At 44.6% G+C, this 9,478-nt stretch overlaps 1 long non-coding RNA gene across 1 annotated transcript; it reads left to right on the plus strand.

Annotated features, from left to right (window-relative positions):
- The first annotated feature begins 290 nt into the window (after positions 1-290).
- Positions 291-1,181, plus strand: LOC309356711. Its single transcript, XR_014162891.1, has 3 exons — positions 291-367; positions 618-679; positions 768-1,181. It is a non-coding gene; the product is annotated as an uncharacterized lncRNA (long non-coding RNA).
- Positions 1,182-9,478: the final 8,297 nt, after the last annotated feature.

Here is a 9,478-nt window from a genome sequence, read left to right on the forward strand (position 1 = left end):
ATGCATTTTTATATTGTAAACTGCCCTCTGCTCCTTGTATAGAAATTTAATAAATAAAATAATAATAAATTAGGTGTTCATTCTGTATCATTTAAAAATCTATCATTAGCTGTATTTTTTGGTACAGTGGTACCTCGGTTCTCGAACATCTCTGTTGACGAAAGTTTCAGTTTTCAAATGCCATAAACCCGGAAGCAAATGTTTCCATTTCTGAACACGCCTCGGAAGTCGAATGGCTTCCGCTGAGTGTATTTGTTATTTTTCTCAATTTTCTCTATTAAATTTGCAAGCCGCCCTTTGCGCCTCAGTTTCCGAACGTTTTGGAACTCGAATGGTCTTCTGGAACAGATTACGTTCGACAACCGAGGTACCACTGTACTGTTTTCAAAGCTTTCTTTCAAGTTTTAAAGTGGCTGTAGGTCAGTAGTACACCATCTGCTTTGCATGCAAAAGATTCCAGGTTCAATCCCTGGCATCTTCAGGTAGGGCTGGAAGAATGAACCCCAGAGAGCTTCTGCCAGTCCATGTAGATAATACTGAGCTAAATAGACAGATCTTGGTCTGACTCGGTATAAGGCTGCTTTCTACGTTCCCGTGTTTTAATTGTTTTTACGTAGGTCGCCTCGGGACTCACATGGAAGGCGATGCGTAAAAGAATAAGTAATAAAGAGGCTGGCAGGTAACCGAAAAATTCTTTTGTTGTTGTTATATCAGCCTTAAAAAAAGAAATCCGGGACATTTTTGCACATGTGTGTGTTTTATTGAAGAACATTGCTGGACAGTCCAGACAAGAATCAGGAGAGCTGGCGCTGCTGAAAGGAAAGGAGGAAACAGCCAAGTCGAATGGGAGTTGCTGAGGCAGGCAAAGCATTTAGCAGGGCTGAAAGTCAGGTTCCCTGGGGATCCTGCTTTCTTGGAGGCTGCTCTTGTGTGCTTTGGATCTTCCTCATAAGAGATGGCTGCTCCTGCGGTTTTCCTGACTGGGGTACAGCTGACGAAAGACACAGGTGAGGAAAATAAATGAATGGAACTAACCAAATAAATGGGAAGCAAATTGGCTGGGGCCTTACCTTTGGAAACAGCAACGGTGGCCACACCTAAAGACCCTTCCTCTCCTGTTTTCGAAGACTTGGGCATTGGATGTGCTGTGCTTAGAGGCACAGAAATCTGAAGAGTCGAAGGAACAGCCCAGGCTTATTATCCCCTCCACCCCTCTTATAGGTAAAGAAATTATAGCCCAGGGCCAGTGAAAAAAAACAACAAAAGCAGTTCCTGTGACAGATAGTGTGATATTTTCCCCTCTTCAGAGTGACTCAGCCAATTGCCACTTACAGTAATAGATGAATTGCTGATAAGATCTGCACCAAAGTTTTGCAGTATATTTCCACCTGCTAAGTGGAGTGGTCCAGTTCTGCAGAACAGTAGAGCTGACCCTGCAGGAGGTGGCGCAGTGAGTCAGTGCATCTGGCTGTTAACCAGAAGGCTGGTGATTCAAACCCACCCAGGGACGGCTGGGGGTAGGACTCTGTCCTGCATTGCAGGGGGTTAGTCTATATGGCCCTTGGGATCACTTCCGACTCTATGATTCTATGATTTCTACGACTTCTACTGTCTGACATTTCAGTTGGTCCTAATGAAGATATTAGTTTGACATTACTTTTTTGTATCTCAAGCAAAGTCTTACAATGGTAGTGAAACTTCTGAACTGCTGGTAGAGCCCACCAGATCTTGGGAGCTTTAGGTCACTTTGTACCACTTCTTTTATGAATGGATTCACAAATCTACTTGTGGAGCCCATTTATTACTCAAATTCAGTAGGACATATCTGCATGACACCACAATGGCAAATCTTTTAATTGCTGGAAGTGCAGCAGCAGGGATCATTCAGTTTGTAACTTAAGAGTTAATTCTATTAATGTTTAGTTAACTAGCCAAGAGAAGGATGCGTGGAGGTGCGGCTTAGCAACAAGATAGAATGGCATAACGTTTGCTGGGGTAGCACATGCTCTGATTGGCTACATAGTTCCGAGGGAGCTTTTCCTCATTATGTTTGGTTGACTATCTCCCTGCTATGTGCAAGGCCTGAAGCAAGAAAGACAAACTTCTCTGTTATTCTCTTATTATATATATTTTTTGGTTCAATTTTCTGAGTAAAGTGTTATCAGGATTTCTTTTCTCTCTGGGCTCCATATGCATTACTGACATTGCTAAGTTCTTGCACAACTCCTTTTTATTTCAATAGAGCTTGCACCAGAGACTCCCTACCTGACTGCCTCATACTTCTTGCTCATTGCCTCACAATCATGAGGAGGTGATCCTTCTTTCTTAATGCAAAGCACATGGACCTATTTTTATCTGAGCTGCATTGGAGGCCATCCATTGGGTACAGATATTCATGTTTAGTTAATCCTTTCCTACTCTTGAAAATATGGGCCTTCTTGCAGAGGAAGATAAATGCAATGGGTGAGGAAGGAGCATTTATTGCAGGATGATAAACAGATGCATCTCAGGGCATAACTACGCATGATGTTAATTATGTGATTAGCGATCACACCATGTGTTTTAAGAAATTTAATACCAGGCATTGCTGGGAGATGTTATCAAGAAAGCAGCTTGCATGGAGGAAAAGTTTATGATGCCCCTTCCCAGTTGCAATGTCCATGGAATCTTCTCTTTCTGCAGTGCAGAAAACAGCATCTGGGGCAGCACTGACACAAATGGGAGCTTTGTTTCAAAATGATAATTGCTGCACGTTGAGAGGGGTGACTTTGATGGAGGTTGTTGCTGGGGAAGGAAGGTTTCAAGAGCCCCTAGCTACACAATGCAATCTTGATTATAGTTCCCACCCACAACGTCTAGTATTTAATAAACACTGCATTATTGCTGATCATGTCATCATTAATGGCACTTGAAGTTAGGGCCTCAGACATAAATGTCTAATCTCTGGGCATCCTGTTATTATTGTCCCCTTTTCATCTACAGCATATAGGCTGCATGCAGGTGTACAGGTATAATCATAGGAAAGCCTCCAGTACACATGCCCCAAAGGAAATCAGGAGCTCCACTCTCATTTTCAACCAACCACAGTTACTTGTTTAATCCAAACTGAGAGCTGAGGTTAGTGGTAATGATGGTTTAGGGAAACAAGCCTGCATCGTAAACCATGGTTTGAAACTAAACCACAGTTAATGCTAACTACAGTTTGTCCCGGTTTGGATGTAATGAGAAACTATGGTTTAGTTGAAAGTCTTTTGATTTCCCTGCAGCTACACAGAAGAGCAATGAAGATGGGGGCGGGGGCTAGAGCAGAGGCTCCCCCACGTTTATTCCGCTAACCTCTGATCTTCTTGCAACAGTGCCAGTGGAGGGTAGTGGGAGGGCTAGTTCAGTGTTACATACTGTCTAGGCTGTAGTTTATCTTTTGTAGCTGCCTTCCTCCTCATCCACAATTACCCTCTGCAATCTATTTAACTGTCCCTTTGATGAACACTCCTATATTCACCTTTTTTAGTGGCTCATAATTTATCTGCATAGCACACTTATGTGTGAGGAAGGGTGGAGAGAGAGAGAGAGAGAACGAACACCACACATTTCACTCACAGGCAGTTCTTGTGATGTTCCTGGGTGTGCCTATGCTAGATGATTGATGGGCACCATGTTGGGGGCAGATGGAGTGTGCCGGGGGTTCGCCAAGAGCGCTGAGCTGTCCAATATGCTGACGGATGAAGCGTGTCCAGACCATGAGGGATGACACCTCCAGCGGCCTAGCCTCCTTTTGCATCTCTCCCGCCCCCCTCGGCTGCTGTCACGCTGGGGCGGTGAAGGTGATGGAGCGTGTCCGCTCTGCAAAGGACGTCATTGCCTGTGCTATGCAGGAGTTTTTGCTGATGGACCATCTTTCTTCCACTCCCAGCATCTTTTCCACTCTCTGGGCCAGATCCACAGTAAGATGTAAATCATCTTTGCACACTCCGGTTGAAGGAAGTGAAGTTGTGCCAGTCTACAGGGACTTTGCAGTTTACCCCTGTGATTCTTTATTCCTGTCAAAATGTGATGCAGTGAAGCTGAGCTGCGCCATGATGTGTTATCTCAGAGATGCCAGCTGTGCTGCGGGAGTCACCCTGCAAGGCAGGCGGCCTGATCCTGTTCATAAACTTATGCTGAAGCAGGCCATTAAAAGCTTTCTTTAGAATGGGCATGAGGAAACTTGGGTCCCCTAGATTTTGTTGGACTCCAACTCCACCAGCCCCAGCCACTGTAGCCGGTGGCCAAGGATGATGGACATTGTAGTTCAATGTTCAGGGATGATGGGAAATATAGTCCAACAACATCTGCAGGACCGTGGGTTTGGAGCCAGTACTAGTCATTTTCATGACTTAGGTCTAGTAATTTCAGTTGGTCTACTGTGAGTATAACTTTGTTGTTGTTGTTTAGTCGTTTAGTCGTGTCCAACTCCTCATGACCCTATGGACCAGAGCATGCCAGTATAACTTAGTTGGATTCAACTCACAGATTTTGCACCCCTGCTGTAAACTCCATCAAGCAGGGTTGAGGAACGTACAATCTTCCAGATGTTGCTGGACCCCAACTCCCATCATCCTTGATCATTGGTCATATTGACTGGTGCTGATGGCAGCAACATCTGGAGGGACACAGGTATATTGAGTAATATAAGAGGACAGTCTTCTTCAAAGGCTTATAAGCCTTTTTGAATGAATGAAATTACACCCCCCCCCCAACTTTGGAAGGTGCCAATCAAGTGGCCAAGATAGGTCAGGAAAAAAAAGAGGAATAAAAGTGGTGTGAATGGAATTCTATATTTTGACATGTTCACAAGCAGAAGGCCGTCTCCCAACATCTGGGCTGGGATATTGCGCGTTGCCTAAGAGCAACTCCAGATGTTCCAAAAGCCTTTTATTCATTACATTTTCTTCCTTTCCTCCTTTTCTTTCCCCGCCACTATTGGCTCACTAAATCAAGGGAGACAGGCTTTTTAAAGAAAAGCTGGCCAGGGGAAATAAATAAATAAATAAATGGCCCAATGGCAAGATGAAATGAATTCTCTGGAACCAAATAAGCAGATGTGCCTCCCCTCCCCCCCCCGCGAAATGAGGTGAGAGAGGAATGGCGGGGTGCTTCTGAACCTTTGAGCAAGGTTGATTAGCCATGAGCTGAAAGGAACAAACCGCAATCCTGATACTCCCGAGAAGTGATGGAAAGGAAAGGCTGGTGCTTGGGCAAGAGAGATGGAGAAAAAGATACAGTGGTACCTTGTGTTACAGACGCTTCAGGTTACAGACTCCGCTAACCCAGAAATAGTACCCGGGGTTAAGAACTTTGCTTCAGGATGAGAACAGAAATCGTGGTTCAGCGGCACGGCAGCAGCAGGAGGCCCCATTAGCTAAAGTGGTACCTCAGGTTAAGAACAGTTTCAGGTTAAGAACGGACCTCCAGAATGAATTAAGTTCTTAACCCAAGGTACCACTATATTCAGAAAAGTGGCTAGCTGATGCCAGGCTGGCTTCAGTGCATATTCCCCACCTTGTCTGCTATTTCTTACCAACTCTACTTGGTTCAGAGGTGGAAATGGTAAAGAGGAGGGGATTTTGCTTGGACATAGGACATTCCTAGGAAGGTGTGTGGGAGGCATTTCTTAAACTGATGCAAAAGCGTTGTTGAGTTATCAGTTAAAAAGAATAATGCTGCCGTGCTTTATTCCAGGGATCAGGACCTCAGGCCCAGGGCTGAATGTGACCCTCCAGTCATAGTTGCCCATACTAGTGGCTCCTGCACTCAGGCAGTGGACAGAAAGGTGCCTCAGTAAAGGTTCACAAGCAGACGGTGATGGTGAGACCCAGAGCTCAGGAATCTTAAGGCTGAGCATTTCATAGTTGGAGATTGTGAGTACTCTGGGGTTGGGGAATAAAATATTCCAAGTGGTTAACTGGAAATCCTGCTCAGCCCAATTCACAAGCTTCTGCAAATAGCAGGCCTAGAAACTTTAGTGACATCTGCACCATATATTTGAAACACATTTAATGCACATTTAGAACTCATGGGAACTGTCATTGGTTAAGGGTGCTTGGAATTGTGGCTCAGATTGTCCTTAACGTACTTGAGGGCCAAGTTGTTTAGGGCTCTGTGCATCAACAAAAGGACCTTGAACCTCGCCTGGTAGGAAATTGGCAATTTGTGATCAAATGCTCAGAAGCAGACCTTTAAAAAAAATATTATTATTATTATTATTATTATTATTATTATTATTATTATTATTATTATTTCTCAGCACATCCAAAGCTGAGCCCTTGCATTGAAAAGCCCAAGGCTAAGTCCTGGGGAACTATGGCACAAATGAAACACCGGATTTAATCCTGAGTCATCTATATCCAAAACCAACACATTATCATCCATGATCCCATGCTGACTGATGACACAAATCTTTCAGTTTGCTGTCATTGGGCAATTTGACAATCCTTGACATCCAAGTTCTTCAATGAGATCCAAGTCCTCTGCAAAAACGCTGGACATGGAAAGACACAGGCCCACAAAACAGGCAGGTGGAGGCTGGCTAAGAGCAGACTCAAGTTGGTGGGGCAGTGCCCCATTTGCCCTAACAGATGAGTCCTTCACTGCAATTCTTGGGTATGGGATTTTTCTCTGTAAGCCTTTCCTGGCTAATTCCTTGTGGAACCTCTTTCTGGCCTCCTCTTAGCAATACACAAAAGTAAGGACAGCAGAAAGTAAAATTCACAACTATGTGACAACCTTTCGTAGAATTCTAGAAGACGAGATGTAATGCTAACAATAATTGCTTTGTCACAATTTAATATTAAATGCTTGTTACAGTGTTAAAATGCAGATGTTTTGATTAAACGAACATCTTTCTTAATTTGTACTGTTTATTTCAATTGTATTATTATGAAGTTGTACACAGGGTTCTGCGTCTTTGATGCATTAATCTCCTGTAGATTATATCTATATCTACATATCCACTAGGTACTGCCACCCCTTGCTTGCTCTGTTTACCAACCCTGTCTACCCCTTTGTACTTCTCCCATACCTGACAGAAACTACCCCTTTTTAAACCTCACCCACCCTGGTACCCATCCACACCACAGTTTTTCCCCAACCCCTCCCCTTCAGCATTCCAGTGTGGGCAGGTCTATTAGGGTACCGTAAATAGGGCACAGCCCCACCAGTCTTGGCCCAATCCCAGCCAGCTCCTACCTGTCCTCTTACTTACACCCAATCATTGGGCGGCACCGGCTGCCAGCTTCCTCCTCCTCAGTCTAAGTGTTGACCTTGTGGAACCTGATACTACAGAGGATGGAGACACAACTAGAACTAGGCCCCATCTGCAGTATAGATTTAAAGCAATATGATACACTTTTAAGCAGCCATGGTTTCCCCACAAAGAATCCTGGGAACTGTGGTTTGTTAAGGGTGCTGGGAGTTGTTAGGAGACTCCTGTTCCCCTCACAGAGCTACAATGCTCAGAATGGCTTGGTGGTCCATCGCTCTTCCCAGAAAACTCTGTCAATGGTAGCTCTATGAGGGGAATAAGGGTGTCCTGAAAACTCTGAGCACCCTTAACAAATTACCCCTCCAAGGATTTTTTTTTCAAGAAGCCATGGATTTTTAAAGTGATGTGATACTGCTTTAAATATATAGTGCAAAGGGGGACTTACTTGGGTCTGTGTCTGCCTACTGTTGATATTTCTGCATTTCCATTCTCAATGGGGACCAGATACAGCTGCTAAATAAATGTCATTCTCTCCAAGCAGCCGGAGCAAATCTTTGCTGATTTCAGAACCAGAGTAAAAAGCTGTTGTGAAAGTGGCGGTGGAAAGAACCTGTTGCAAGACATAGTTTTCAATGGGCCATAAGCCATCCCTTGTTTGGCTCAGCCTAGCCCATCACTATTTGCATTGGCCATTTGCAACATAGTCTGACTCAGCTCTGGGCAGAGCTTTCCAGAATCTTGTAGGTGTGGGAGGAAGGATGAACTTGTGGTCAAATCACATCATCATATTACTGGCATATCTGAAGAACGTCTTTAAAGAAACAAGAAAAGGGCCAGATTTTCAACTGACTAGTTGTTGCACAAGTGTTGTGGATGGCTATATTTTGGAAAAACCTGCCCCAGTTCCATCTTTTGATCATTGGTTGTTTAAGACTTGGGAGATTGAATTACGAAGCTGAATTAAAGTACCTTCTCAATTCCGAGAGAATGCCATTTCTTTATATTTGAATTGATATCTAATTATATTGTAGCTAACAGGACCAGTTATAGGGACATGTGTGGCGCTGTGGGTTAAACCACAGAGCCTAGGACTTGCCCATCAGAAAGATGGCGATTCAAATCCCCGCGACAGGGTGAGCTCCCGTTGCTCGGTCCCTGCTCCTACCAACCTAGCAGTTCGAAAGCGTGTCAAAGTGCAAGTAGATAAATAGGTACCGCTCCGGCGGGAAGGTAAATGGCGTTTCCGTGCACTGCTCTGGTTCGCCAAAAGCGGCATAGTCATGCTGGCCACATGACCCGGAAGCTGTATGCTGGCTCCGTTGGCCAATAAAGCGAGATGAGCACCCCAGAGTCGGCCACGGCTGGGCCTAATGGTCAGGGGTCCCTTTACCTTTACTTAACAGGACCAGTGTTCAGGGATGATGGGAATTGTAGTCTCAAAACATCTGGAGGGCCGAGTTTGCCTATACCTAGTCCAACTCCCTGCAATGCAGAAATCTTTTGCTGAATGTGGAGCTTGAACCCAGACCTTGAGATTAAGAGTCCTGTGCTCTACTGACTGAGCTATTGTGCCATCTCTTTGCTGCAATGGAGGGAGGTGGAGACCTAGGCATGGAAGACTGTGCCAAACTTTATTTATTTGCTTTTCCACTGGTCCTTTGCATCCTGCCTCCCCCAGAACTGATGGCTACATAAATCCCACCTCTTTGGAGATTGCTACATTCAGATGCATATATACTCTCTCTCTGTGTGTGTGGGTTTCCCTCTGGTTATATTTCAGAGAAGGAGCAGGGTCTCAACCACCCACCTCCTTTGAAAACAAAGATGACAAAGTATAAAAGGTATTTAGTGCACAGCTGGTTCAGTCTCCCTTCCCCAAGGTTCAAAATATATGAAGCACGATCAGATCCTAATTTCAGGCTGCTCCTAAAATTCCAATTACATCACAGCCACCTATTTTAAATGCCGTTAAAACTGGCTCAGCTTCCCCCATGCATGTTCTGCATGTCGCCACATGCGTCTGAAAGCAATGGTCAATGTGCTTTATGGCACATTGGGACGTATCTCCCACCCCTCCCTGACCTGCTTTTCCAGATGGGAGTTTATGAGATCTCCTCATCCAGAATATTAATAACGGGACTTGGAGGAAATGTACAGAGTCACTGGGGTTTATAGCCAAAGAGGATGCCAGTGGAGATGTATGGGAAAAGGTGAGCACACCAGATGTTTATTTCT

This window comes from Podarcis melisellensis, assembly GCF_964234715.1.
Source record: "Podarcis melisellensis genome assembly, chromosome: 14".
Classification (NCBI taxonomy): domain Eukaryota; kingdom Metazoa; phylum Chordata; class Lepidosauria; order Squamata; family Lacertidae; genus Podarcis; species Podarcis melisellensis.